This window comes from Acomys minous (genome assembly GCF_964271855.1).
Source record: "Acomys minous genome assembly, chromosome: 10".
In the NCBI taxonomy this organism is placed as follows: Eukaryota; Metazoa; Chordata; class Mammalia; order Rodentia; family Muridae; genus Acomys; species Acomys minous.
The window spans coordinates 96,847,245-96,871,573 of NC_140491.1; the positions used below are offsets into that span (position 1 = coordinate 96,847,245).

Genomic DNA, 24,329 nt, shown 5'->3' on the forward strand with positions numbered 1-24,329 from the left:
AAAAAATACTTGGACGCACTTCTTGTTTCTTGTTTTCTCAACCACACCAGCTAGAATTTCTGGATCAGGGCGTCATAACAGAGAAGAAAGCAGTTGACTATTATATTTCTGATCTCAGGGGAATTTCCCTAGTGGTTAATACGAAGAATAAGATTGAGATAAAGGATTTCATCATAAAAAACAATGACCAATACCCTTACTTATTAAGGGTGCACCTAATAAAAAATATCAAGGTTTTATGTTAAATAATATTTGATGTCTTAAGTAACATTAGAGACAACTATATATGAGTTTAGCATTTCAAACGAGGCAGTGCTCTGCTTTCTTGAAAGATTTCTCAGAAGTCAGGTTTCTGCTGTGTTTCTGTGACAGAGCTGGTTTATAATTAGAAACTGTATTTTGTTGTTTCTCAAATTAAAATAATAAATTGGTTGATCAAACCAAAGCAAGCCTACACATTTCCTTTTTCTCTTCGACCCACATGCTTAGACGCCTTCTCCTCTACCATTTTGGCTTCACAATTCAGTTCACAGCTCAAACTAACAGGAAAGGATGAAAACAATGTGCTGTAAGCCAAGGAGCCCTATCCAGGCAGAGCAACCAGTTCTATAAACAAAGCAGCTGTTCATATGCTTCCTGCAAACAGCTTTCGAAAGTCACATCCAAAGAGGGGATGCAAAAATGTGTGACCAAATTGGTTATCCTGTATCCAGTTTTACATCAAGAAAATACAGACTGGAAAGCAAATGTCTGCGGTTTACTGAAAGTTTTCGCATTCATATTCATAAGGCAAATCCATGTCTATTTTCATTTTTATGGTGCCTATCAATGATGAGTTTCCATACTAAAGTTTACTTTCAAAGAGTAAAATGAGCAAAATGGCCAAGAACATGCCATTTTTCTAATGGCAGGAGTTTCATGCCACGTGGTCTGTTCCTTGCAATGGTTCAGGGATAAATCCAAGACATCAATCTTGGCATCCCCGCTTGCAAGTAATTCTTTAAAACCTTTTCTCAATCTCTTCTATTGTTGTTAATCTGTGCTAATTTAATGCTGCTTTTCACGCAGTTTAGGTGTTTTGTAGAAATAAAATAAAAAGTAATCTTTAGTTGAAATTTTTTTTCATACAATGTATTTTGATCATGGCTTCCCCTCCCTCAATTCTTCCCAGGTACTCCCTACTTCTTTACTCACCCAACCATGTGTTCTCCTCGCTCTCTGTCTAAAAAACAAACAAACAAAACGGAAGAAACACACACAGAAAAAAGAGTTTATTTAGTTTTGACTAGCTACTCCTGGGCATGGGGCCTGCCCTGAAGTGTGGTTAATACACGCAGCAAGACCTTGTTGAAGAAAACTGATTTTTCCTTTGCCATTGGACATGTATTGCAGATATCTTCTTAGTCTGTGCCCACTCCTCTTCTCAGCGCTAGGAGTCTGTCGTCTGTCTGGCTTGAACCTGTGCAAAATTCTGTGCAGGCTTTTGAAAACAATTATTTTTAAAACAATTCTTCTGCTCATTTTTTCAAACATATTGATGTGTGTGATATAATCCTACACTGTTTTACTTTTTTATTTTTTAAGACAGGGTTTCTCTGTGTAGCCTTGGCTATCCTGGACTCACTTTGTAGACCAGCCTGGCCTCAAACTCACAGTGATCCTCCTGCCTCTGCCTGGGATTAAAGACATGTGCCACTATGCCCAACAATCCTACACATCTTCAAAAACCATTTCTATAACTGTATGGATAACCCTTTTTGTACCCATTTTGTCTGTTTTCTCTCTTTTTTTTTCTTGATTAGTCATAACACAGAACTAATCCCTTGGATGTGACATTTTATACTTGGCTTTTTACAAAGTATCTTTTGGGTTTATCTTTGTTAATATTTTTTGGATATTTTAAAGATTATTTTACTCTTCTCAATTGTTGAATTGAGTGCTTAGTTTCTGTGTTTTTAATCCTTTACTGTTTTCTATTAACACTTAATTACATAGTAATTAATGCATAATATATTGTATAATAATTAATCAATAATGCATTATTTTAATAACATAATCAATAATATGATTATGTAATATTTAAGGCTAGAAACCTTTTAGCACCATTTTAACTGCTTCAGATTATTGTTTATATGCTGCTTTCACATTAGCATAATTTAATGGTTTAAGGACAGCTGTTTTGCTTTGACTTTGGGGGTGTGCATAAGGTGGGAATGGGGAGGTCTGAGTATTGACTCCAGGACCTCACACAAGCTCAGTACGCACTTTACCTTATAGTTTTTAATTGCAGTTTTGTTTTCTGTTTGATCATAAAGCTATTTAGGTTGGTAAAATTATTTTAGAATAATTTTAGATTTAGAAAAAAATTAGCTGGTCACGGTGGCACACACCTGTGATCCCAGCACTCAGGGAGGCAGAGGCAGGCAGATCTCTCTGAGTTCATGGCCAGCCTAGTTAAAAAGCGAGTCCAGGGCAGCCAAGGCTACACAGAGAAACCCTGTCTTTAAGAGAAAAAAAAAAAAGCAGGGACTAATTCCTGTACATCCTCCAACTTCCTCCCTTCAAGCCAATGTCCTCTCATACTGCTATCTGCATTAGCATAGTTGTAACAAATCCCAGATCCTTTTATTTTACTGAGTCTTTAAATTTTTTATCAGTTATTTTACTTATACCTCCTCTAATCTTTGTTAGTCATTTTCTCCTGATAATTTGTTTTTCTTTTTCTAGTTCTTTGAAGTCCGCAGGATCTTACCTTATCCCGCCTGTTTGACTCTCTAGAATAGAATTTCAAGAGCCACACCACCATGCCCCCACGGGGTCTGGAGATCAAATTCAGGCTCCCGGGCATGTAAGGAAATGCCTTCTCAACAGAGCTAGTTCCCTTTCCTTAGTTTTCTCTTTTTTTTTTCCTCTTCTTTTTTGATCACATTTATATATTTACTGGGTGTGATGATCGGAGGCAACTTGAGGGAGTCTGTTTTTTCCTTCTACCTCGTTTGTGCTCAGGATAGAACTCAGGTGGTTAGGTTTGCTGATGAGTCTCTTTATAGCCACCAGCCTATCTCACCACCCCCTGTTTTTCCTTCTTAATGTGGGTGTTAATTTGTAATAATGTCACACTGAGCACTGGTTTTACTATATAAGCTTTCATGTGCTGCAAGTTTTGCTTTCATTAATTGCTAACAAAATCTACTTTCTTTTGTGACTTCCTGTTTGACTCATTAATTAGTAGCTTAAAATTGCATCCATTTTCATAGATTTATGTCTTTTCCAATTTCTTTTTTGGATTACAGACTTGTAACTTTGTTCCCTCTTGGTTGGAGAAGATATTTCGCATGACCTATCTTCTGAAATATGTTGAGACTTTGGAGGGGGCAGCATTTGGTCTGTCCTTGAGAAGAGTCCTTGTTCACTTGCTGAGAGTGTGTGCTCATCTTCCGTTTGGCACAGTGTTCTGTTTACGATGGTTTGGTCTAGTTGGCTCATGGTAGCTTTCCAGTTGTCATTCCTCTCTATTCTTTTAGTCTATTTATCATCAAATGTGCCATAATTAAGTTTCCAATGATTATTGGTAGTCAATTTCGTAAATGTTCTTTTATCTACTTTAGGGCCCTCTTTGCTATTTATGTGTTTGTTATATCTTCTTGGTGAGTGATCCTCTTGTTAATATTTATAAAATCTCATGGTTTGTCTCCTATAGAAATTGTTTGTTTTTTACATAATGCATATTCTGCCTAATATTAGTACAGTCACCCATCTCTTCTTTTGGTTATTGTATACAAAAATAGTTTTCATCTTTTATTATTATTTTATCTTTGTGTGCTTGTGTACAGTGTGTGTCTGTGTGTGTGTGTGTGTAAGCATTTCTATGTGTGAATTCGTGTGCATGCATTTTGAGGTGCACCTGTGGAGGTCGGTGGATCTCTGTCTTTGCAAAAGGGGCTCTTGGTTTGATTTTGTTTCTTCCCACCACATACACCAGGCTACTTGGCCCCTGCACGTCCAGGGATTCTGCTGTCTCCAGCTCTCATCTTTCCTTAAAGGTGTTGAGCTTATAGACAGGCGCTACAGCATCTGGCTTCACATAGTTCTGGGGAGTCCAAGTTGGATCCTCACACTTGCGCTGAGCCATCTCCCCAGTCCACACCTTTCACTTTCATCTCTTTGTGCCTTTTCATCTAAAGTAAGTCTCTTCTAGGTAACATTTAGTTTGATCATTTGATTATGTTGAATTATACACCGGCCAAGCTCTTGCCTTCTATCTACTTTTAAAACTAATTACTAATGAAAAAAGACTTCTAGCCGGGTGTGGTGGTGCACACCTTTGATCACAGCACGCAGGAAGCAAATGGATCCCTGTGAGTTCAAGGCCAGCCTGGTCTAAAAAGCAAGTCCAGGACAGTCAAGGCTACACAGAGAAACCCTGTCTTGAAAAGAGCAGGAAAAGAAAAGAAAAGAAAGAAAGAAAGAAAGAAAAAAGAAAACAGATTTCCGCCATTTACTACTTGATCTATGTACTTCTTATTCAATATTTCTTTTTTAAAGGTCCAAACAAAGCAAAACAAAAACAAAAACAAAACATGTTTAACAGTAAATGAATCACCTTATAATAATAAAAAAAAAACAATCCAATGAACATATAGATGTCTAAAAACATTACATTTTTACCATGGCACAACCTTAGACCATAATTACTTTCAATAATTCAAGTGATGTTGTATTTAGAGATAAAGTCCTACACATAAGTGAACTTGCAAGGACTAACAAAGTTACAAAGTAAAAAAATAGCACCCAATCAAAACAGAAAGCAAGACACCTTATCACCCTCAGGCAAGGCAAGAAGTTGAAGCTGCTTGGATCTGATACTATTTGCCTACTTTCGCTAGGAATTTGCTACAAAAGTAAAAGTAACATCTCCGAGTTAAAAAAAATAGTTACTTCCTATCTGCATTCTTATCATGAAATTTGAAAGAAAACGATCTTTAAAGCCTTAATCATTTCCATGCATTCACAATAGAAGGCCTAGTTATGAATTTGAAATATTACCAAGTATTTGGTTGAGCATCAGTTTAGACAAGGTGGCTTTTGACATTAAAAGTTCATAAGAAAAACTAAGCCGTCTTTTACTTTTGCTTGAATGTCAAATTAAATAAAGCAACTTTTAATATTCATTAAAAAACATTCTATTTTAAAAAGTATTTCCAAAATTCAACCACTGAGCTTCTTTTCAGGAGAAATCATATGTTACAGAATATTCTAACTTAACTTTAGAGGGACAAATACAAAGTCAAACTCACAGCATAATGATTTCCTCCTCAGTATGGAAGAATTGCTTTTATGTTCCTAGATGCTATTCTGTTTCAGCGGGTGATAAACTCATCTGGTAGCTTGACTACTCAGCATCATCTCAATCGCTTCTTGTTTGTATTGAAGATGTTCTGACATCATTGTCACTTTCCTTAAACTAATCTGTGAATGCAAGCTAGCAACTTCCTGCCTGACCCAGCAGCTGACAACAGCTTGGTTAGCATAACCACCACCTATATGCAGGAGTCCATCTTCTCAAGAGAAGCCCCTTCAAGCCAGGCATGGTGGCGCTCGCCTTTAGTCCCAACATTTGGGAGGCAGAGGCAGGTGGATCTCTTTGAGTTCAAGGCCAGCCTAGTCTACAAAGCAAGGCCAGGACAATCAGGGCTCTGTTAAACAATTAAACTCTGTCTCAGGGAGACGGGGAAGGAAGGGAGGGACGGACGGACGGAGGGACAGACCGACACCCATTCATGGACTGCTTGGATCATCAAATCAAATTTGATTGCCAGACACCATGCCCATAACTAGTAAATGCCTTTGTATGCTTCTGAAAACTGTTGTTCCATTCCTTACTTCTCCTATTACTTTTACCTACCTACTTTAACTGATTCTTTGCATTACACCATTTTATCCCCTTCTCATTTTTCTTTTATGTATCTTTAAAAGATGTTTTCTTAGGGGTCACCTGGAGAGTAAGATAATTTGAATGGAGATAGGCTTAGGTTTAGTAACATTCTATCAGTTGAATTCCTCCCTTATGTCTTCTTGCAAGTTATCTTTATATACTGTATGCTCATGTCGAAAAGAAAAAAATTATAAATAAAAATGCCAGAATTTATATTTATGTAGTTCACTGATTGTACAAAAGTTTGTTGTTTCTCTATATGGTTTGAATTCTAGTAGGTTTTGAATGTTTTCATCTTCCAGTACCTCTTTTATCATTCTTTAGGGTAATATTCTAACAACAAATCCCTTCAGCTTTTATTTAATGTCAAACTGTCTTTATTCTCTTGAATTTTTGAAGGATAGTTTTGCTGGATATAGAATTCTTAGGTGACACCTTTTCTCCTGAATTTTCTTATGGCATTGAATGATGTTGTAGTTTCCATAGTTTTCAAAGCAAACTGCTATTAATCTTTAAAAACACACAACCTGTTTTTAAATGTGTATGCTTGCTTTGACTGAATGTATGATATCCATGTGCCACGTGTGCACCTGGTGTCCTTGGAGGCCAGAAGAGGGTATCAGAACCCGGGGGATTGTATTGCAGACTGCTGAAAGTTACCTTACAGACTGCTGTGAGCCACCATGTTGTACTCTGGGAAAGCAGCCAGTGCTCTTGACTTACTGAGAAATCTGTCCAGCCATGGAACTGTCATTAACCTTAATAGTAATTACTTTCGGATAGTGTGGCCCACCTTTTTTTGAGACAGATAATAGATAAACAGGGACTTGTGTAGTCCAGCCTGGCCCCAGACTTGCTATGTTTCTGAGGCTGACCTCGACCTCTACCTACGAATTCAGCTGTGAGACACTGTAACCCGCTCCTCCTCTGGTTTTCTCCATACGTCTAAGATTCTCATTTTGTCTTGGGCTCTTTATGTTTACCCCTGAGAGGTAGAGTGTCATGGAGCCCACGCTGACCTAGAACTTACATCTGAAGATGACCTTGAACTTTTGACTCTCCTTCCTTTAGCTCCTGAGTGCTAGGATTACAGATGTGCCCGCCCACACATACCGTATAGTGCTGGCTGTGACAAAACACAAGGTTTTGTGTATGTGGGTCCAGCACTCTACCAATAGGCTACATGCTCAGCTCCAAATTAAAAAAAAAATTTTTTTTTTGAGATAAGGCTTCATGTGACTCAGGCTGGCTCGAACTCTCTATGTGCTAAGGTTGACTTCGAATTCCTAATCCCCCTGCCTTCACCTCCTGAGTGCTGGGATACTGTCCAGAGATGTGAGGATAATTCTCATTCCAGGCTTGTAGTTTGGGTTTTATGTTAAGGTGATGAGATGACATATAGTGACGCAAGGTGATAAAAAAAAAAATAACATAAAAACACCTGGAAACACGATAAGATTACATTTCGACAGGAGAAAATATGAGACTAGATATAATGTCAGTAGGATAATTATAAATTGACAGTGGGCTGAACAAAGGGTGGCAGTGGGAACAGACGGTGACACTCAGGACAGGGAATGTGTGTGTGCGTGTGTGCGCTTGTGCACACGGGTGCACACACGTGAGCGCAAAAAAAATGGGGGAAGAATTCTTAATCTTTTCAATTCCTCTAACTCACTTTCCAGAGTGTTCACTGTTTTGTGTTTTCTTTATGCAGCATAGTCTTCTCAGAGGCGTGCTTGTCTTACTTGTTTGCGTTCTGTTTTCGTTTTATTTGAAATAGGCTTTACCGTGTAGCTCTGGCTATCTTAGAACCCACTGTATAGATGAGGCTGGCATCAGATGAGGCAGCCATGGAGATCTGGCTGCCTCTGCCTCCTGAATTCTGGGATTAAAGGTGGGAACCACTACGTTCAGCTTATGATGTTCACTTATTTGAAGCCTAACATAGCCCTTTCTAACTGGATGCATGGACTCTCCTTGGTTCCCGTGTTCTGCCTGGTTGCTGCTTGTTCCCCCACAGATCTTGAGTTGGGAGGCCAGATAGACATACACAGTTCACTGCTAACCAGCTCCTCGGCTTGAAACTGATGGTCATCAGCTTTGACACTGTGGGTATTGGGCTGAAGTGAGAGCCCTGACACAGATGTCCACTTTCCGCTATGAAGAGAATTCTTGTCTAATTAGAAACTATTGCTGAGTTTGCAGAGGAAACTCACTTCAGATACAGAAGCTTAAAATTGAAAGCTTTATCTTCTGAGCTCAGGGAGGCGGCCAGTTTGGGATCTGAACTGCGTTTCCAAGGGGAAGCTTTAGTTTGTATTTAAAGGGTGAAAAACAGAAAGCAAAAAGGAACAGGGTGGGCTGCAGCACGGTCCAATCATATTTTGACATCAGGGGTTGAGCAAGGGAGTCAAGGGAGTTTCCATCAATCAGGATAGGAGGAGGTCCCCCCGGGTCTGGGTTGTTTGCCCCTGGGGACAAGATGGAGAAGTTGTCCCTGAAATGTCTGGGCTCAGACAACTATTTCTTTACAATAGGAGCTGTTCACCTATTGGGAAGTTCCCAGTTCCCCTAGTCAAGAGCAGAGAGCTAATGAATACATGCGTGCACGCTTTCACACAGCTTGCTTTCTCTACTCCTATACAGTCCAGGATCCCATGCCTAGGGAATGCAGCCACCCAAGTGGGCAGGTCTTCGCACCTCAGTTACTGTAATAGAGATAACAGGCTGATCTAGACAAGCCACAGAGAGACTCCCTTCTCAGGCAATTCTAAATTATCTATCTATCACAGGCCCAAAGGTATTTGCTAAAAACTTGCAGTTCCTCATAGTACCAACATCAATGCCACGTCACCACTCACTAACCAGAAGTTTGTACTAACGTGAGTGAGCAATACTTGTGTTATTGTTTTCAAGGATTACTCCTCAAATATCTAAGCTCATTATTATTTTTTTTAAACATGAAGTCGTAAAGTCGTTATTGCTTCTTAGAATTCTGAGACTGTTGGGGCTGGGGAGATAGTTCAGCCAGTAAAGTGGTTGCTTCACAAGCATAAAGATGCAAGTTTAAGCATCAGTACTCATGCTAAAAAGTGTGTGTGTGTGTGTGTGTGTGTGTGTGTGTGTGTGTGTGTGTGTGTGTGTAAGCCCAGCACTGGAGAAGTGGAAAAGGCACATCCTTGGGACTTGTCAGTCAGAACACTTATTCTAATCAGTGCGCCAGCCCCAGGTCCCAGTGAGAAAGCATGTCTCACAGACCACTATGGATGGACATGCCTGAGGAACAACACCCAAACTAGTCATTGGCATGCAAACACACACACACACACACACACACACACACACACACACACACTCAGATTAGAAACACATGTACACCTGTATATACATACACACAAAAACAGTTCTACCAGTGTTGGTTCCCTATAGTTTTTAAAGCTTTTATAAAACATATACTGTACGCTGAGCCTATTCCCGCCCCGTCCTTCCATTCTCTCTTTTTCCCTCCTCTCCCTTCCCCTTGGTCCCTTTTGTTCCCCTAGATAGTTTCACTTCTACTTTTGAATTTTGATTTTATATATTTATTTTAAAATCTAGGAACTACAAATTAAAGCTAAAACTAAAATAGAAATCCACACTGAATGGGCTAGATTTCATTAAAATGTGAAGTTTCTGCTCCTCAAAAGACATTGTCAGGTGCCCGTGGAGGCTCATGCCTTCCACCTCAGCACCCAGGAAACAGAAATAAGGTCATGTTTGAGAGTTCAAGGCCAGCCTGGTTACATAGAGATTTCCTGGCCATCAAGAGTGACAAGGTAAGACCATGTTTAAAAACAGATAAAAGCATATCCAAAGAAAGCCCATGTGTCACAGGGCCAGGGCCTTAAACAAAACACTTCCTCCCAAGAAGCCATCAGTTGTAACTATCAAGACACGGTTGTCTACTGTAATGACCAAAACAATCCAGAACACTGAGAACACTATATGCTGGGCAAGGGCTAGCAAGGACAGACCTGTCCCTTTGACACTGGTGGGAAAACAAGCAGCTTGGCAGTGTCCTAACTAAACACACACTTACCACCTCTTATATTCCTTGCATTTGCCTTAAGGAGTTGATTGTTTTCTCCTCAGAAAAACTCACACACTGTTGTTTATAGCAGTTTCTCCAGCCTCAGTGCTGAGGATACTGACATCGTACACGCTGACAGATGTGGGGATGAGGGGCATATTGGAAATTCCTAGACCTTCCTCTCAATTTTATTTTGCACCTTAACCTGCTCTAGAAGGGGCAAAGTGGTTTGTTTTTGTTATTAATGTAAGCAATGCTGTATCACATTTATCTTGATTTCTTACTACAATTTTTTTTTACTTGATTCGTCTGTTATAGATGGGAAGTTCTGGTTGTTAAAATTTTTAATGATATTTTTATAATTTAAAAATTTTTCATATAATGTGTTTGGGTTTTTTTCCCTTTTTTTAAAAAAAAAATGTGCAATCGTGTTCTGTTTGCATGTACGTCTGTGTGAAGGTGTTGGGCCCCCTGGAACTGTAGTTATAGACCGGAAGGGCAGCCAAGCTCTTAACCTCTGAGCCATCTCTCCAGTCCCATAATATGATTTGATCATATCTTCCTCCTAGATCCACCCCCTCTCCCAACTTTGTGTACTTCCCCCCAAGTGACCAACAAGTCCAGTTTGTGCTTCCTGTATGTAGTCAGACATACACAGTCGTCCACTGGAGCACTGGTCACACCTTAAAGAGAACTGGCCCCTCCTCCTCCCCACAAGCCCATCCATTGCCTGTGGCTCCTCAGTTAGAGGTGCTGGTTTTATGGCTTCATGGGGCCCTGCTGCTACCTTGGGAGAGGGTTCACTGGTCTGATCTTGCACGGTTTTTATACAAGCAGCTGCAGATGATGTAAGTTGGAAAATTGTTTTAAACTACAATTTCGATTTTAAAAGTTGCCTCAAATATTCAAGCTCGCCGTTGTAAGCAGACAAGTGTTTGAATCCTTGGATTTACTGACCTATATAGAACACATGCAGGCTCCAGAGGTAGAGAGAAATTGGGGCATCCAGAATCTAGTCCTTTCATTCTAACAGGGAAAAATGTTTTTCTCACTGTGTCAGTCTAAAACTTCTCTCTTAGCTACCGTTCAAGCAAACCTGGCAGTAGATTAATGGGAAACTTTTAATCGATGGGGAATTTAAAAATACATTTCTACTCCCCTTTACCAACAGCTGAATTTTATTTAGCAGTTATATTCATTGAAAAGTATTACTAGCCGGGGTGGGGGGGTGGGGAGGGAGACCAAATTGATGTGCATGTGTAGTATTTCCCAAGTTGTGGACTTTAATTCACTTAATTAGATTCACATAAGGATCTGGTGAAAATGCAGCTTCCTGGGCCTTCCCCTACCGTCTCTAAACAGGAATTTCACAATTTCTCAAGTGTTTGTGTTTCTATAATTTACATATAGGGTGATATTAGAAGCAGTTATTTATTGTTTGCTCAAAATTCTAGCTCGGTCGCAGAAATGACCTTTAAATAAGTGACCTGTATCTAGGGATCCCTTGTTGTCATATGTACTTCCTGTATGGCCCCGGGTAGGATGGAGCTTGGCGGGGCGGGGCTTTACTGCGAGAGGCGGGGCGTGGGGCGGGGCCTGGCCCTGAGGCTGGAAGGTGAAGCGTTAATGACTCAGAGCGCAGACTTTGCCCTCTGAACTGGAACGGAAAGCAACTTCCGGCTGTAGTCATTCTGCCGGGCACCGGCGACCTGTGGCGTGAGAGAGCGCAGCGGAACCCCTCAACTGTGAGTAAAAACTGAGTTAGGGTGTCTGGGTCGGCCGAGCCCGGGGACGCAGGACCGGGGTGTGTGAGCGGAAGGGACGCGCTGCCTCGGAGTCGCCTCAGAGAAGCGGAGCTGCGGCCACGGCGAGTTTACAGCGTGATTTTGAGCGCGCGAGAGCGCGGGTCCCTTGCCCCCGAGCTGACCCGGTGGGGCTTTCCCGGCCTGTGACCTCCGCTTGACGACGACGGTGCCCCCCCGTCCGCCGCGGCTTGGTGACTGCCGCTCTCAGCGCTGCTTTCCCCGGGGCGGGAAATGAGCGCCGCACGGCCTGCGGTGTTGGGGGTACGGGGGAACCCCGGAGTCCTCGACTTCCCTGCGGGAGACAGGCTGCCTCGCAGAAGCGGGCGCCCTGGCGGTTCTGCCCTGGAACGCTTGAACAGGCTCTTTGTGTTTATCCTGGGAGTTGCACAATTCCCTTCTCTGCTTTCCTGCGGAGTGTCATCATTGCCTTGTCAATGAGAAGTTGGGTAACTTCCCCAGGAGACCCGGAGAGAATGGGTGGCCTGGGCGCAAAGAGCAGAAGTAGCCAGCCACCCTGCACCAGGCAGCCAGACGTTAGGCAGAAGCCCCACCGCGCTGTAGACTGTCCGTGAAGAAATCTGAACACAGGGGAAGATGCGGACTGTAACCCAAAGGACTCGGGCTCTCGCTCACTGTTACAGGGTGGCTGCACTAAGCAGCCTTCCTGGGTGTCTTTTTTTTTTTTTTCTTCCTCGCAGATGCTTTTTGAGAAGTTATCATGAAGAAGAAATGATAGCGTAGAAAGTAAAGTGATGCGAAGTTGAAGGAGAAATAACACCCTAGCCATTTGCAACTTGGAGTATACACTTAGCAGAAAAAACAAGTGCCACTTTCTTGTAAAAAATCATTTTGTCCCCCTTGAGAGGGACCCGTGAACCCTTAAATGGTACAGGAGAAAATGAAACCACCTGGTAGATGATTTCCAGTTCTGTAAAACAAAGCCTTCCGTGTCTCTTAAAGGTGCATACTCATATTATTTTGCTCCCCTATGAAAACGAGACTGTGCATACTGTCCTATGATCTGCTGGTTTAGATTTTTACAAAATGTATGATAAAGTATGTAGTTGTATTATTGCGTCATGGTGACATTCCTCTAGCAGTACTGTTGCTTACTATGTATGCCCTTTCCTCTTTGGTCACTTTTCCCAAATTTGTTTGGTTTTGTTTTTTTTGTTTTTTGTATTGTTTTGTTTTGTTTCAACAGTTGTTACCAGGCATGGTGACCCCTGCTTTTAATACCAGCACTAAGGAGGAAGATACAGATACAGTAGCTTTCATGATCTATGCCAAATACTTCACAGAACTGTTAGTCATTTAACTTTCCGCGCTTAGGTTTTGTATCCGTGATCATTGTCCTCTCACAAATTATTGAAATAGTTTCCTATGTTATTTCTTTTTAATGCTTTGTTCATTTTAAATATCTATAGTTATTTTTGTACACTGTAGATGCTGAATTTTTCCTCAGCGGTATCATAGTTTTTGTCAACGTGATAGGAACCTAGACGCACTGGGGCAGTGGGATTTTCCTTTGAGGTATTGCCTCCATCAGACTGGCCTGTGGACTTGTCTGTGAGGCATCCTCTTGATTGCTGGTTGATGTGAGAGGGTGCAGCTGGCTCTGAGCACTGTCATCCCTTGCCAGGTGGGTCTGGGCTTTATAAGAAAGAATGAGCGAGCCAGGGAAAACAAGCCAGTAAGCAGCGCCCCTCCATGATCTTTGCCTCCAGCCCCCTGCTTCTGACAGTGATGGATTATGAACTAGGAGTTCAGAATAGAATAAAGCCCTGCATCCTCAAGTTGCTTTTAGTCGTAGTGTTTATCACAGCAACGGAAACCAAACTACAAGTGGGTAATCTTTTTCCCCCAAATACTTTTTTTATAATTAGTATTTAATTGGGTGAGATGATTTATCAAGTAAAAGTACCTGCCTAACAACAGAGGTCCATTCCTAACCAGCATAATAAAACCAACTCCCCAGAGTTGTCCTCTGACTGTTTTACACACACACACACACACACACACACACACACATACACACACACACACACAGTTGTTTTCCAACTGACTAAAAATTTTGTTTTATTTTTTGAGGTAGGTGAATTGGACCACATGAGATCTTGCCTAAAGAGAAAGAAGTAAAAAAAAAAAGCCAGGCATGGTGGCACATGCCTTTAATCCCAGAACTAGGAGGCAGAGGCAGGATCTCTGTTGAGTTCAAGGCCAGCCTGGTCTACATAGCAAGTTCTAGGTCAGTCACGTCTATATTAGTGAGACCCTGTCCTAAAACAAAACAAAACAAAAACAAAAAACCTCCAAAATAAAACAGTTTACAATGGTTAATTTTATGCTATGTATATTCTATCACAAGTTTACTCTTTTGTTTTTTTAATCTTTTTAAATATTAGGGATTGCGCCGGGCATGGTGGTGTATAGCACTCGGGAGACAGAGGCAGCTGGAGCTCTGTGAGTTCAAGGCCAGTCTGATCTACAAAGTAAGTTTAGGACAGCCAGGGCTGTTACATAGAGAAACCCTGTCTTGAAAAACCTTTATTAAAAAAGATTAGAGATTGAAAATGTGACACATATATTACAAAGTTCTGAAAGACATATTTGCAGATGCTTAGAACCAGGTACTTTTGTCTATCCTAACGATTCTCAGGGTTTTTCCCACTGCATTAGGCAGCCATCCACTCACAGTGGACCTTTGTTACCCCATTCTAAATACAGTTCATAATCTTGATTTTGAGAGATATTTTGACCTATTCTAATAGCTTCTTCTTTTTCTTATTGAAATTCCGCACCTCAAGGAAAGGAGAAATGGCACTATACCTTCTAAAAGAAATGTGGTTTGAATAAGAATAGGCTCACGTATTTGCATTATTTGCCCCCAGTTTGGTGAACTGTTTAGGAGGAGTTAAGAGGCATGGCCATGTTGGAAGAAGTGTGTCAGTGGGGTGGGCATTGAGGTCTCAGAAGCCCCAGGATTTCCTTTCCTTGCTGCCTGAGGATCAGCTGCTACTTCCAAATGCCATGATGGTCATGGACTAACCCTGTGAAACTATAAGCCAGCCCCAATGCTTTTCTTTATAAGTTGCCTTGGTCATGATGTTTCTTCACAGCATAGAATAGTGACTAAGACAAGATAAAAACACAAACTTTACTTGACATACCTGAACACAAATGAGTTAAAGTCACCCAATATTTTATGAGTATGACTTAAAAATATTTATTATACGATAACTCCTCAAACGTCAATAATTTTTTTTCAGATTTTATTTTGTTTGTGTTTGCATGTGCACATGCATGTTTACATGTGTATGAGGCAGGAGGTGAGGGTATGAACTTAACAATGTGGAAATCAGAAGCAAGTGCTTTCAGGATTCTGTCTTCACCGTTTACCTTGGTAAGACAGTGTCTCTTGTCTCTGCTGAGCTGTGTGTACTGCAGGCTAGGTGGCCCACCTTCAGCTCATTTCTCTCATTTCACCAAAGGAATGCTAGGATTGTAGGTGCACTCTGATTCACGTGGCTTTTTGTGTGGGTTATGACCTGAGCGATCTTGACAGCCCCAGTAATTTTTTTGCTATAGAAAACTTAGTCATATGTTACAATAACCATTCACTAAAATGCCTGCATTCTAGTAAAAGTAGCATTTATGAACATCGTGACATATCATCCACAGTTTACTGATGTATATTGCTAAGTTCCATTACTTGCCTAAGGTGATTCTTGAAAGCAACTAAAAATTGTTTGAAATAGCCATTTATAGAAGTTGATAACTTTAGGGCCAACTATATGGCTCAGGAAATAGAGAGCTTGCCACCTAGTCTAATGATCTCAGTTTAACCCTGGGGACCCATATGACAGAAAAAGAGAACCAACTCCCATAAATTGGTCTCTGGCTTTTAGACATGTGTCCTAACATACAACCTCCCCTCTATTTACATCCATATGTAAATAACCAACTATAGGGATTGAAAAAAAAATCGAGCTGGTTATTCCAAGGCTAGCTAGATGGCTCAGCAAGTAATGGTGTTTGCTGTGCAAATTTGGCAACCTGAGCTGGAACCCTGGTATCCACTCTGGTAGTTGGAAGGAGAGCTGACTCCATAGAGTCCTCTGATGGGCACATTCACAAATAATAAGTTACCATCATTTATATATTGACAATGAACTATTAGTTAATAACTGCTGGCTAGTTTTATATCAACTTGCTACAAGCTGGAGTCATTTGGAAAGAGGAAACAGCAGTCAAGAAAATGCATCCACCAGAATAGCCTATGGACAGGCCTGTGGTACATTTTCAAATTAATAGATTAATAGAGGAGGGTCCAGCCCATTGTGGGTGGTGCCACCTCTGGGCTGGTGCTGTAAGAAAGGCGGAGCAAGCCAGTAAGCAGTACTCCTCCATGGCCTCTGCGTCAGCTCCTGCCTCAGTGTTCCTGCCTTATTTGAGTTTTTGCTCTGATTTCCTTTGAAGATGGACTGTGATGTGGAATCAAACCCTTTGTTCCTCACGTTGTTTATAGTCATGGTATTTTATCACAGCAATAGAAACCCTAAGAAGAACAACTTTTGTATGATGATTGGCTTATAACCAATCCTTAAAGATCCGATTTATGCATATATAGCATACCACCTTTACCCTGAACTGTCTTGGTGCTTTTCACTTCCTATTAAATCGTATGTATTTTCTCACCTATTTCTTTTGAGTCTGGCTACAGTGCACTGTCAGCTTGGTTATTACCATTAAAATAAGTTTTCTAGCAAAATTTGGAAACTAAAAACAATAAAGTGAAGCTGATAGTTTCCTTCAGGGTATAGAACTTGCCTGTGCAGAAGCAGCAACACCTTTTCTTTTATAGCAGAATTGAAGGAACAGATAAAAAAGCAATGTATTTTACTTAATAGCACTCTCCTACCTGCTTCATTTTTCATTTTGTGTGCAGGATTGGTGTTTGATCAAGATTAATAAATCAGTTCTTTGCTCTTGTTACAGTTGATGGCCTCACCCAGTCATTGATTTGGGTTTATTCCAGGATTTTTAAGTTCTGGCCTTGCTCCCCCACTGTAGGCCAGGCAGGCCTTGAACTTACGATCCTTCTGCCTCATCCTTCCTGCTGGCTGGGATTACAAACCTGTGCCAGAAGGTTCAGGAGTATTTTTAAAAGGACTTCTTGAATTTTTGTTTCTTGTTTTTGAGGGAAAGAAATTGGAGGAATATATAATGCTAATTTTTTCCACAGGAAAAATATCCTGGACAGTGACTTGACTTTTCTTCTTTCAAAGATACTTTAAGTATCAATACTATTATAATAACTTACTTACTACTAATACAGTTCCTTCACACATACGTGAAAGTAAAGTCTAACTTTTAAGTCTGACTTTGACAGTAGGGAATTACATGAAATTGAGTAGATTAATAAGAATTCTGTTGCACTGGTTACTTAGCAAGTTAAAAGTACGAGTCCTTGAAATATTTGTAGTAGAATGGGAAATTGCTTATTGAGCAATGGGCCGAATACAGTTGTGATTTTGCTGCAGTCTACTTGCTATCAAGATGGAAATCAGGACTTATATCCTCAGTATGAAGGACCTGCTATTTTACATCGCTTGCAGAAAATCATTTGAGGGAGTCAGCAAATCAGCTGTTAGTGTGGGATAGTTGAATAGTTTACACTGACTGTTTACTGCATCATAGTTTCATCTGTTTGTTGTCTCTACACTAGAGATACTTCTCACTGGATATTAACATTTCTCAACATTTTAAAGTTATTTCTTTCAGATTAAATCTCATGAAATATAGATAATTCATGCCACTTTCCCCCACATAATTGTACTTATCCTCTTCATGTGGCATGCTGAATATAAACACTCGCTGTAGGTTTCTCATCTATAAATGTTCCTGTGACTTATAAGGACAGATTAACATGAACCATATAAAATTTCATTTCCTCACGTCTCTGTCTCTAAATTCTAACATGGCCCCTTCTGAGGCCTTTTAAACATTACTTATGAGGTGGCACACTGCCTGTAATCCTACCACTTGGCAGGAGAATGACAAGTTCAAAACCAGCATGGACCAATATGGAGTGCTTCTGTCTGTCTGTTTCTCTTTTCCCCTTCTTTTCCCCTCTTCCCTTCTCCTTCTTACCCTACCCCTACCTCCACAAAACAAAATGGAATAATCACTCATATGTGTTAGCACAGCTTACTAAGTAAGTACCATGTTTATATTTAGCTCAGGTTGAAAATCATATCTTAGTTTTTCTTCTGTTTTCTAGTTATACTTGAGTCCGTGGCATTTGATAAGGAGTCTAGGAGAAAGTACAGTCATATTCCTGATGGCCAAATAGACTCTATATGATGATAGCTACGCCACACAGCCTGCATGTGTAGTAAGCTATACTACCCAGGCTTGTCTGAGTATGCAGTATAGCGTTTACATGGTGACAAGATCCCCTAGTACTTGGTCAGAATATTCCCCAAGTACTATGGAGAACAAGGAAGTGATGCAAAACTGAAACTCATGGGTGTGGTCCTATAAAATATTTCCTTTCCTGGGAGATGCATTTTCACCAGGTTCTAACATTTAGCAAAGTGTTACTCAGGGTTCTTTGGTTCAGCTGGTATAGTTGTCCTATTTTGTTTAGATCATTTCAGCTAACCAAATTGTAGAGAAAAAAAAAAAAAGAACAAACCTTTTTGACACTGTTGGAACTGTGATAAAATATCTTTTGTATCAGCTGCGTAATTGGAATATAGAAATTGCTTATGTGGCATGCTATAAGAATCTCCATAACGAAGTTTATGAACGAAAAGTAAGAGTGGAAATGCAAACTGTGATTTGAGAGCTTGGCTGATTGCCTTTTACAGAGTCCTGGAAGTGATGAATGACCACTAATATTAGGAATGACAGTTCTCTACCACTTTCTTTTGAAGAAGAAAACATGAGTGTCCTTAAAGGTCTGCCTAACCCATTCCCAAACTGAGAATAGAGAATGTCTTATTTATGTGTCTGTACTGTAACTGATTTTTCTAGGTTTTGCTCCTGATGCTAAAATTAGAGATGGTTGAGATGCAGAAAAGATAACATATTTCTTTTGTGTACTCACCTTGTGTACCACCCTGCTCAGGTGGCAGCTTTTGTGAATAGAATGTGGATTCTTACAGTTCATATCCAGGAGGTGTTGGAGGGACTGGTGCCCTTCTGCTTTAGGGCATGGTAGAAGAGGTTGATGTTTTTAAGGTCATTTCCTTTCTCTGTCCTGAAACTGCATTAGGTCTGAGTTGGCCTCTCACCACAAGTGTGAACCCTAACATAACATTTACCCAGAAGTTCAATAGGCTCAGCAGTTGGGGAAATCCAGCAGGGAGACTTCCCTACCTCCTAACTCTCCCACACTTGTCTCTCACCAAACAAACAAACAAACAAACAAAGTAGACCTTAAAGAATGATGTATCACTTTAGGGTGGATATGCTTGAATTTTTACCATTAGGCCTGTGGTTTTCCAGTCTTTTTGAACTGGAATATTGGATGTACAAAACTGTTTAGCACCTATATCCCTAAGTCTTAGTGAGCTCCTAAGGCACCACTACTTTCTCTTGGTGTTTACTTTCTTTATCCAGGATTGGCTGACTCCTTTAGCAGCTAATACTGGCCCCAGAGAAAACAGATCTACATTATTGTGCCTGAAAATAGGGAAAGTTTATTTTAAAAGGCTAGGGGCTGGGAAGCTAAAGGAAGGTGAGGGCAAATCTGAGGGCTTGAGGCTAGCCTGGGCTACATAACAACACCCTATTTTCTAGGAAAACAAAACAGGGAAGGGGGAAAAGAAAGAAAGAAAGAAAGAAAGGATGGGCCAGACATGGTGGCATAGCCATTAATCTTAGCACTCAGGAGGCAGAGGCAGGCAGGCAGATCTTTGAATCTGAGGCCAGCCTGTCTACATGGTAAGTTCTTGATCAGCAAGATCTACATAGTGACCCCGTCTCAAAACACAAAAACCAGAGAGACAGAGAATGAAGGATAGTGGTAAAGATCAGCGTACCAATTCAGAAGATCCATCTCTCCTATTCTAGGAGTCTCAGAAAAGAACACAAAAACAAGAAAAATGAAAACAAACTCAAGGACTGGAGAATGGATTTCTAGGCTGAATGAACTCACCAAGTCTCAGTTCATGATGGATATAACATTTCAGAAAACTGAAAACAAAAAGAGAAAAACAATTGCGGAATATTGATACGGCAATAGGAAGTAAGATGAAAGATTTTTCAGGAAATTTTCTTAGGAATGAAAGCAACCATAGAATAAAATACAGTAAGTGCTAAGTGCTAATCTAACAAAAAGTAGAGGAAAATGGGGGGAGTAGGGGGTATTTAAAGACAAATTTCATATTTTGCATGCAAGGAGGACAAGTAACATAAAAAATTGTGTCAGGTTTATATATTATTTAGAGAACAAAATGATAACCAGACAAAAAGAGTTGTTGCCAAAATGAAGTAGGACATTTAGAGGGGAAGCCAAGGACTATTATCTGTCTTAAATCTTGTAGAGCTATTTCACTCAGTAGGGAGGATAGACATATGCATTGCTTTGGTAAAATAAAGGCCACATTAGGCTAAGTAGAAAGGTAGGTCACACACACTTAGTCTGAGCACTTACGAGACAGAGGCAGGTGGATCTCTGAGTTTGATGCCAGCCTGGTCTACAGAATGAGTTCCAGGACAGCCAGGAAACTCTATCTCAAAAAACAAACAAACAAACAAACAAACAAACAAAAAAAGGAGCAAAGAACTAAAATTTGTGTTTTCACATCAGAGACTTGCATTTTTCCAGTTCTTCCATTTTTTAGTTCTGTGGCCTTAGGTAACTTTTGTACCCTTTGAAATTCAGTTTTTTTTATTGCCTAAATACCAGAATATGTGCTCCTGTAGCAGAAAGCTTAGGTAGTTTATAAGAAGCTTCTGGCAAATACATGTCAAATTCCACCCTAGTCTTTGTAGTCTCCCATGAGGAATAGGAAACCACCTGTGCAGCCTAACATTTCTTGTGCTGTTGTCTTACGTTGAGAGGACTACTTTTTACTTCCGACATTGTTGGGATATAAGTCAAACAAAGAACTTAAATTGCTCTGGCCCATGACTGTAAAAATATTAGGCTTTTGAAGACATGCCATTGGGATTATGTCCTTAATTATAGACAATCTGAAATTTTAATTGGATTTAGCATGGTTATATATTGATAGGAAGAACATCAAGTAAAAAGGATCATTGTTGCGAGGTCAAAGAAGAACTATGTCATTCTCAGCCTTCTCCACAAGAATGCCGTTATAATGAAAACATTTGCTTATACTATGAAAAGTAATGCAATTTTCAATAAATTACTGTTGTACTGGGCTATCAGCCAAAGCATCAAAATACTTTTTTTTTTAAAGAGAAATTCTTCTGTTGAGTGGTAGTAGTGGTGGTTACCTTTAATCCCAGCACTTGGGAGGCAGAGGCAGGTGAGTCTTTGTGAGTTAGAGGTCAGCTTGATCTACAGAGTGAGTTCCAGGATGGCCAGGGCTATACAGAGAAACCCTATCTTGAAAAACCAAGCGGGGGAGGGTGGCATCAAAGTCAGTCTACATTAGCAACTGCTGTTTTTTATTTACATATTTTGTACTCTTCAGGAATATCAAAAAGCAGATCATGTGAGGAGATATGTTATACAGTATTATTCCAGCTATGACATGACCCATGGCAATGATTTAAATTGTTTCACATTTTCCCCTTACACAGAATTATCAGAAGACTTTCATACAATTTTGCTGACCTGTGCTGCTTGATGGTTCTAACGTGATTACCAGAAGTAGCTTATATTATAACCATATCCCAAACATTTTTAAATGGGCAGATGAATGAGATCCATGGAAAGGTCTATATAAAATACCTAAATTTATATATTCTCTTAGAGAAAGTATGCTTTAATGCTATTTGTAATATAACCTCCTCTGTAATCAGTTTTATATCATTTAACTTTTCAGTGACAAATCGACTCAGTGTAGAAGATCAAATTTGTAGTCAACTGTTGCTTCCTTACAGTAGGATGGCACAAAAATAATGCTAAAATTTATTAGATCTGACTCTTTATATTTAAGAGAAATGGGTGTGGTCCTAAAGAAAAGGTGAAAAGCTGCATAATTGTGGCACACAGACAGAGATCTGAAAAACTGCCAGGCTAGCCTAGGATTTGGGACAGATGAGGCTCATCGGGAATATTCAGCAGTTGTAATGAGAGTATGCTACACAGTATAAAATATTGAATGTAGATTTAAATGTACATTGTACATTTAAAGCCACACCCTAAACATCTTGGGAATGGCTGGAACTCGAGATCTGCAGAGCTCCGAAACCTTATTTATTTTCTCATTGGAGTTCTCACAATTACTTCTAATAAAACAAGTTGTGACTTGCAACCAGTTGTCCAACAGCCTCTAGGTATCCTCAGGGAAATTAAACACTGAGATATGAAGAGCTATGCCAGTGGTTAAGAGCATGAAGGTTACGGCTTTCTAATTATGAGGCCTTTACTTCTTCTATTTATCAATGTAATATTCTCAAGGCTAAATGCTGCTCAGCAGTCTTAAACTTATGATTTAAGGAAAAAATAGGCCTTTTATGAAAAGCTCTAATTCCTGAAATCTCACTCTCTAGAGAAAAGCCTCCTCCTTTCCTAGTCTCCTTTTGTTTGTTCTGAAATGGGAGTGACTCTTACGCAGAATGGGAGGCTAATCTGCTGACTCGGAAGATTTTAAGTACTATTTTAGAAACAGAGTCCCTGTTATTAATCGTATATAGCCTATGGCATTTCTTATGTTGTTCTCTTAATGCTTGCAGGATCTTTGAAAAGATCACTGAAAAATAATTTTTCAAAGTTTCCATGTTAAGAGCTTAAGGTGATACAAACTACTATTCTTGAAGAAAACATTATTGGTCATACTTTATTAACATAAGTTTGGTAGAATAGAAAAGAGATTTTTTTAAAAAGACATTCATTCAAGAACTAAGGAGATGACTCTGTAAGCACATAGACTGTTCTTGGTCCTCAGCACCCATGTACGAAGGCCCAGCTTGGCCGAGCAGACTTTCCTTCAGGAAGATTGCTAGTGCTTATTAGCTGCAATAGAGAACAGCAAGTTCAGTGTCGAGATACTAAAGCAGAGAACAATTGAGCAGGACAATAGTGTCTTCCTCCAGCTGCACATGGCCACCTGGATGTGCACATACATACACATTAAAAAACTAAAATAAGTCATGCCCTCAAGCACCCTGCCAGAGATTTGTTTTTCATGTTGTTTAACTGTATTTAAAAGGTAACAAACCTGCATTACTACCTATTTTGTTAACAATCTCCTTTTGTGAAAGCATGGAATTATGTTACAATGCCAAGTTTTATGCATTTCCTACTTTGTCTTCTAGCATTTATAGATAAATAAGTAGGCCTATCTTTTTGCTTTATATGTGGAAGAGGAAAAAGTATAAGTGTTGGTGATACAAACTGATAACATAATAAATTCTAATTCTCTTTTTTTCTATTTCTTTTTCAAAATGATTTTTCCTGTATTTTCTTGCTGAGAATGTTTGAGTACAATTGCTCAAATGTATATTAATGTCAAAACATTCAAAACCAGGAACACAAGCAGTGGGAAAAACACATTTAACCTTTAGTTCTAATAAATTATCAATTTATTGGCTCTTTCTTACTCATTATCATGTACAATGTGTTTATCACTGAACCTATCTTGAATATTGTATTGAATTAGATATGGTACATCTCTTCTCTTTTAAAACCTACAGAACAATGGCAACCCAAGACAAATGGTTTCTTTTTCATAAAACAAATGAAATATAGGATGTTTAGACCTGAAGTAGCCACTTTACAATGTCATTGACCTGAGCTTCTTCATTCTCGTTCCACCTTTTCTAGGAGCCTTACCTGCACATATTCCATCCAGCTGAAAATGGAAATAAATAAAGCAAAAGACAGCTTGTTTGGTGGTTGTGTCTATTTGTCAACGTCCTGACTATAGTTCCTTCATCAATATCTGCTAAAATTAGAGGTGCTTGTAACTAGGCATATGTATCTCTGAGTTCGAGGTCAGCCTGGTCTACAAAGAGAGTTCCAGGACAGCCAGGGCTATTACACTGAGAAACCCAGAGGGAAACAAAACAAAACAAAACAAAACAAAAATCCAAAAAACCAGAACTACTTGTAACTTAAGGGAAGGAGGTGATTGGGCATGAAGGTTAGACTTAAGCATGTTTACTCCAACTAAAAAGTATTTTCCTAGGGAGTAATTTTTTTTTTCCCAAAAAGCACAATCAAAATGTAATTGACATGTAACTCCCCCAAGAGACCTTCCTTTTTCTCTGGTCAGTGTCAGTAATCTAACACACATTTCCCTTCTTGATTTAAATGTATCGTTGAATTTACTTGTATCAACCAAAGCTTAATTCCTCAGCATATATTTTT

At 39.7% G+C, this 24,329-nt stretch overlaps 2 protein-coding genes across 8 annotated transcripts in view; one reads left to right on the forward strand and one right to left on the reverse strand.

The window, feature by feature from the left end:
* TANK (TRAF family member associated NFKB activator) overlaps positions 1–24,329 on the forward strand; it is a 263,053-nt gene that overhangs the window by 190,809 nt on the left and 47,915 nt on the right. Inside the window, exons 1-2 of one of the 7 annotated variants that reach the window (XM_084799401.1) lie at positions 11,612–11,752; positions 14,218–14,304. The exons of 2 other annotated variants lie outside the window; for them this stretch is intronic. The gene's annotated coding sequence lies outside the window, so the exon portion shown is untranslated. Of the gene's footprint in view, positions 1–11,599; positions 11,753–11,784; positions 12,773–14,217; positions 14,305–24,329 lie in introns of those variants that run through there. 4 more of the 7 variants (XM_084799403.1, XM_084799402.1, XM_084799400.1 and 1 more) reach the window with 4 other exon arrangements.
* Positions 1–24,329, reverse strand: part of LOC311607564 (uncharacterized protein) — a 137,161-nt gene that overhangs the window by 5,256 nt on the left and 107,576 nt on the right. The gene's annotated exons all lie outside the window — the stretch shown is intronic.